This window comes from Meleagris gallopavo, chromosome 1, assembly GCF_000146605.3.
Source record: "Meleagris gallopavo isolate NT-WF06-2002-E0010 breed Aviagen turkey brand Nicholas breeding stock chromosome 1, Turkey_5.1, whole genome shotgun sequence".
In the NCBI taxonomy this organism is placed as follows: domain Eukaryota; kingdom Metazoa; phylum Chordata; class Aves; order Galliformes; family Phasianidae; genus Meleagris; species Meleagris gallopavo.
Genome location: NC_015011.2, coordinates 18737723 through 18742959, shown reverse-complemented (window position 1 = coordinate 18742959; position 5237 = coordinate 18737723). Strand labels below are relative to the sequence as shown.

Here is a 5237-nt window from a genome sequence, read left to right as displayed (position 1 = left end):
AAAAAAAGTTGATGATGCCCTTTCTTCCTTGATGTCCCACTTACCTTTGAACAGCAATGTCTGACAGTTTGGATTTATCAGAAGTACTCAGAGTAGATAAGCTCTGTGTCACTGTGCCTTCCTGCTATCAGAGGAGCTGAGCAGAGAACAAAACAGTTTCCAGGGCACTGTGACTATATTTGAGGCTGGCAGATTTCCAGTGGAGAGCAAGACTAACAGGTCTTTTATTAGGAATGCAGTATAGCAGGGAAGAACTATCCTTCTGAATGAAAACAGTAGCTCTGCTGATACATTGTGACTCTGTTGAGTAAATAATTTTAAATCAGAAAAAAAGTAAATATTACACTGTTCCAACAAATCCTTTCTTTCTGTACAACTGTGTTAATTATTGATTGTCAGTAAGGCTCACATGTAAAAAAATAAGTAAATCGCTTGACCAACTTGCAGGCGTTTCACCTTCAGCTTCAGAGAAAACTGCTATTCTCTCTGTGTGCTGTCTGCTCCTCCTACTCTGTCCATGACTGACGTTGCTCTTGTGATAAATGTCTCTTCAGCGTGACTGGCTGCACTTTGCTAATTTACAGTGAATCACTTTGTTACGCTTACAATTGTATAAGCTCTGAGGCACTGTCAGACTGCAGCAGTCAGTAGGTGCATGGTTATGCAAAAAGGGTGGCTCATAGCATGTAGGGGGAGCACTTAGGCTTAAAATGTTAATTTTTGCAAAATGTTAACTGCTGACTCAGAGGCTGATAGCACCTACACAGTTTCATATTTCACAGCTTTACAATTCCTTCTCTGGTGCACGCACATATTTTTTGAAGACCAAAATTATTTTTCCAGCAAATGTAATGCTCACAATAATATGCTTATGCTTCAATATGACTTCTTAAGTCAGTGATTTTTTTATTACACTGTTAATCAGAATATTAATATATGGAGAATTTATATGATTCAGCTACTCAGAAAAATGCTGTTATGAATTATAAAATGTGTGGGTGAAAATAGTAATGACTGACAAATACTGTGTTTAATGTATCAATTATACTGAAGATTGAACAGATTATCAAACATCTTCTATACCTGGACTGTTATTCATGCATAGTGCATCTAGGTTCAAACTGTACCGTGACAGCCAGGCTGTTGTCAGGAAGAAATACAACTTCCCTGAGAATGTGAATCTTCGGCCATTTTGCCTCTGCAGAAAAGGGAGCAAGGTCTATACATGCTGTGTTTGGTGACTAGCAGGTAGAGGAGCATCAGAGTAGACCCAGAACTGCAGAACTGTTAAGTGATTTGGATTGCAGGAAACATCTGATATTCATAGAATCATAGAATGGCCTGGGTTGAAAAGGACTTCAAAGTTCATCTAGTTTCAGCCCCTCTGCTGTGGGCAGGGTCACCAACTACTACAGCAGACTGCCTAGAACCACATCCAACTGGCCTTGAATGCCTCTAGGGACGTGGCACCCACAACCTCTCTGGGCAAATCTTCATCTGGTCTAAACTGAAACATAAGTCAGGGCCAGCATAGACTGAATTGTGACTTGTCAAGATGAGATTTAGATCTCTTCAAGGACATACATTTAGAGATTTCACAGCATCTCTTGTTTGACTATACTCACAGGGAAATATTTTTCCTGATATTGAATTGGAATTTCTTAGAGTACTACATGTAGCTGTTGCCTTTCATCTTAACACAGTGCACATCTAGAATCTGTTTCCATCTTCTCCAGAGCCACACAATTGGTAGTTGAAGATATTGATTAGATGAGCTTTACTTTTCCTTATTAAGATTCCCTTAGCCTCCTCCTTTAAGAACAAATGCAGATTTTCTGTCTCTCTTTTTTGCTGTGTGTTCCAATCACCATCTTCTTGTTCACAAACAGGATGCAATACTTCGTGGGTTGAATAATAATACTGAGGTTTGGAAACAACACTGATTTAACCTCAGAACATGTACTCAGAGACAGTGATCCAGATTATCAAACTAACAGAAAGTAAAAATTATAGACACCAATATTTATTTTTAGATTCCACCCTAAAGATATCTGTATGAATTCATTGATGATTCTGTGTGCAAAGATGAACACGACTGAGTATCTTTTTTCTGCTATGGTATCTCCAGATTTTTGAAGATGTAGATAGTACACATAATCCAGTAACAATCTATCTCTAGCTCATCACACCTAGCTCACCACATCTCGAGTCAGACCATATTTATATGAATGAACACCTACATATGGGAACTTCAACCAGATTAGAACAAATGCTTAGGATTTGATATTTAAGAAGTGGAATGAAGGCAAATATTTTATAATATACACATGTTCAGAGATGGAAGAGATGGATTTATTACTATAAAATTGAAATTCTGACATTACACGACTTTACTCATGCAGTATCAATTGAACATCCAGTTCAATAATAATGCCTGAAAGGGTTTTGTGCACCACAGGCAAATTCAAATGGAAAAGAGCCAACAGCTGAAACTGCATTTCAGCTGGGTCAAGTGCAAGTGACTAGATATTGCTAGAAAGTATTTCTGTATGCAGTTAGTTGTTTCCACTGGATGATGTTCAAAGACTGCATTGTGGGACATTATCTCACCAGGAAGGAAGGAAATCTAGTACCATTCAAAAAGGACTAAAGTCCTGGATATTGTTTTTAGTGACTATTAGAAACATAAAGAAGTTTGTTTGGTGGCAAGAGTCTTTTGTGGTCATTAAAAAAAAAAAAAAACAAAAAAAAAGTATTTTCTAGTTGCCTTCCTTGTCTCTTCATAACAAAACCATAGCAACCCCAATGCAAAGTATGTGAATGAACATGCTGCTGAATGCCTGTTTTGTAGGGGGATGGCTGGCAGTTTTGGAGCTGTGGCCCTAGCAACAATGATGCCTGAGTGTTTTTCTCTAGGTAGTGGAGTTCTCTTGTAGACTTTTGGAGTGGAGGAGCAGAAAGAACCATTTATCCTAACTGCTAGCATATTCCAGGCCATAGAATCTCCCTCAAGCTATGCTAAATTGTGTTTGAGCTAGAAAACTACAGCTTGTAAGCATTTGTGGCATTGCTGTGAAAACATGCTTGTGAGAAACAGTATCATCTTGACAATACTGTACTAGAAAAGAAGTCTGGGAAGAAATTAGCGTGCTTGACTGTCTTTTGTTACGAAATAACCAAACAACAAATAAATGAAACAAAAATAAAACTAAGAAAAACTCTGTAGCAAATAATGAACAAGACAGATACATCCTCTACCAGAAATACATCCACACATACAGAATACAAAAAGAGGCAGAGCTGTAAGACATTGTTTATCATTGCCAGAGATTAAAAATCTGAACATGAAATTGTAAATCAAAATTCTTATAAATAAATAAAAAAATAAATAAAGTGAACAGAACAAATATCTCTTTAGCATCCAGAAAGGAGCGTGACAATGGGAGCACAACATTTCCTAGGTTTTCCTATTAAATCCTATCCTGAAATTAAATTGATAAATGAAGCTGGCTGAAATAAGTGAAAAAAAAAGAAAAAAAAAGCTTTATACAGCTTGTGAAACAAGTAGTTGTTGTTTTGTAAGATATAACCTATGTCTTTACCTGAAGGTGATTGATTATAACTTGTGATTGACATGTTCATTTCTTACTCTCTGAAGAGGTAATTTTTCTTTGATGTTATAAGTGACTTCTGGTTTTGTAAGCAATGGCATTTGCCATATACATATGTAATATTTTTTTCCAAGATAAATTTTAAAAACTATCTTGATACTTTCTAGTCTTCAATCAGAACGTTTGGAAAAAAGTATTGTTAAGTTCAGAATTCCAAAGAAAGACAGGACTACAAAGCAAGATTAAAAATGGGTGTTTATTTTTAACATCAGATTTTTCCAAGAGTTGAGCTAGCCTGTGTTTTGCCATTGTGAGCTATCATTAACTGCTGATTTTCAGAGTCGTTGCTTATAGTGACTACGATCTTAGTCTTTGACCAGTCTCTAAGCTGCTATCTTGTTTGAAACAGTCTTTTGAACTATACAGGTTCCAGTTTTTGAAATCTCCTTATGCTTGGTCACTTCATTAATGTCAGTTCCCAGAGGGATGAGATTCTTCATATATTTTAAGTATTTAAGTAAGTATGCAACAAGGTCTTTTCTACATTGTAAGTAGTAGTAGATGTGTACTGTTAATTCCTCAATCATCTTTTTTCTCCTCCGTGTATCTCAGCTCATGATGACTATGAACTTAGTACTTAGCACCTAAAATAAGAAATGTAGTACAGTGCATGGAGTTTTTCCATAACAAAACTCAGGGATTTTTCTTCTTAATTCTTCGGACATTTCTGAGTAGTTGTAGAGGTGTCTTTACAACACGACTACAGCTATGAGGATGCAGTATTTTACTTAGACTAGGACAAATGTGAATGCCTTAAATTTTGATTTGTCCTTGTTTTGACTCCACAGTCTCTTTTGGCTGTGTTTCATTTGTGGTGAGATACTCCTTTCTGATTCTGCTCTATATGTGGTTGGATCCACGTAAAGACACTATAAATTTCAAAAAAAATAAATTAAATTTTTTTAAAAAAGCTATCAAATCAAACCAATATTGTTTTTTTTTTTTTTTTTGTTGAGATACTACGCTTTAAATGCAAAGGCCTGGTAAGTACAGAGAGCTTTCCTGCCTTTAATGCTTGTGGCTTTGGTGTTCATCAGCCACCGAGAGTCATTAACTGCCTTGTAAATTTGGAGGCAACTACGTTTCTGCTATTATATCAACTGTCATATAAAATGGTTCTGCTTTATTTCTTTCTCTCTGTGTCTATTCCCAGTGTTATAATCATTTAGGTAGAAATTTCTCTTGTACCTACATTTTCAGTGTTCCTGCATGGAGTATCTTCTTTTGAAGAGAAAACAAATTAGAATTGGAAGCAGAAAATGAAATCAGAATTACTGGACAAAAAGAAAAATCAGCTAGTTAAGATTTCTATTGATGGAAAATTACAATAAAGTTGTCTTTCATCGTAATTCAGTTAATCTAATAGAATGCAGTGCATTGTGACATCCATTCTCAGGAATGAACTGATCAAGCTCTCATACAGTGGTTATCTGGATTAAAATCAAATGGTATCAAAAAGGGAAATTAGAGCAAATATGTAGATTATATATTGAATTCAAGTGGCTGAGATTATTTGGAAATATCTACTGATTTTCCTTCTCAAAAAAAAAACAAAAAACAAAAAAC

The 5237-nt window shown here is 35.7% G+C and overlaps 1 long non-coding RNA gene across 4 annotated transcripts in view; it reads left to right on the top strand.

The window, feature by feature from the left end:
• LOC116216557 overlaps positions 1-5237 on the top strand; it is a 34342-nt gene that overhangs the window by 1290 nt on the left and 27815 nt on the right. The window contains exon 2 of one of the 4 annotated variants that reach the window (XR_004159567.1): positions 4021-4128. The exons of the other annotated variants lie outside the window; for them this stretch is intronic. This is a non-coding gene — a long non-coding RNA (uncharacterized LOC116216557). The remainder of the gene's footprint in view (positions 1-4020; positions 4129-5237) is intronic. 4 annotated transcript variants of the gene reach the window in all.